Source organism: Nannospalax galili, unplaced genomic scaffold (genome assembly GCF_000622305.1).
Source record: "Nannospalax galili isolate Female #2095 unplaced genomic scaffold, S.galili_v1.0 scaffold762, whole genome shotgun sequence".
Lineage (NCBI taxonomy): Eukaryota > Metazoa > Chordata > Mammalia > Rodentia > Spalacidae > Nannospalax > Nannospalax galili.
Window position 1 is genome coordinate 289,110 of NW_008350126.1, and position 464 is coordinate 289,573.

The following is a 464-nucleotide window of genomic DNA, read 5'->3' on the forward strand; positions in this document are numbered from 1 at the left end:
GTCTGATAGATTTCTGTTGTAAATCCATCTGGTCCTGGACTTTTTTTAGTCTGGAGGTTTTGTATTACTGTTTCAATTTCTTTTTTATGTTATGGGTCTGTTTAAGCTGTTAATCTCTTCTTAATTTAGTTTTGGTGGTTACCATCTTTAGACAACCATCCACTTCTTTTAGGTTTTCAAATTTAGTAGCATAAGTTTTTAAAATATTCCCTTATAATGTTCCAGATCTTTTTGGCGTCTGTTGTGATGTTTCTCCTTTCATCTCTGATTTTGTTGATTTGGATTTGCTCTCTCTTTCTTCTGGTTAACTGGGCTAAGAGTCTGTCTATCTTGTTTAGCTTTTCAAAGAAGCAGCTCTTAGATTCATTGATTCTTTGCATTGTTTTCTTTGTTTCTATTTCATTAATTTCTGCTTTGATTTTATTATTTCTTCTTTTCTACTGGGTTTGGGTTTTATTTGTTCT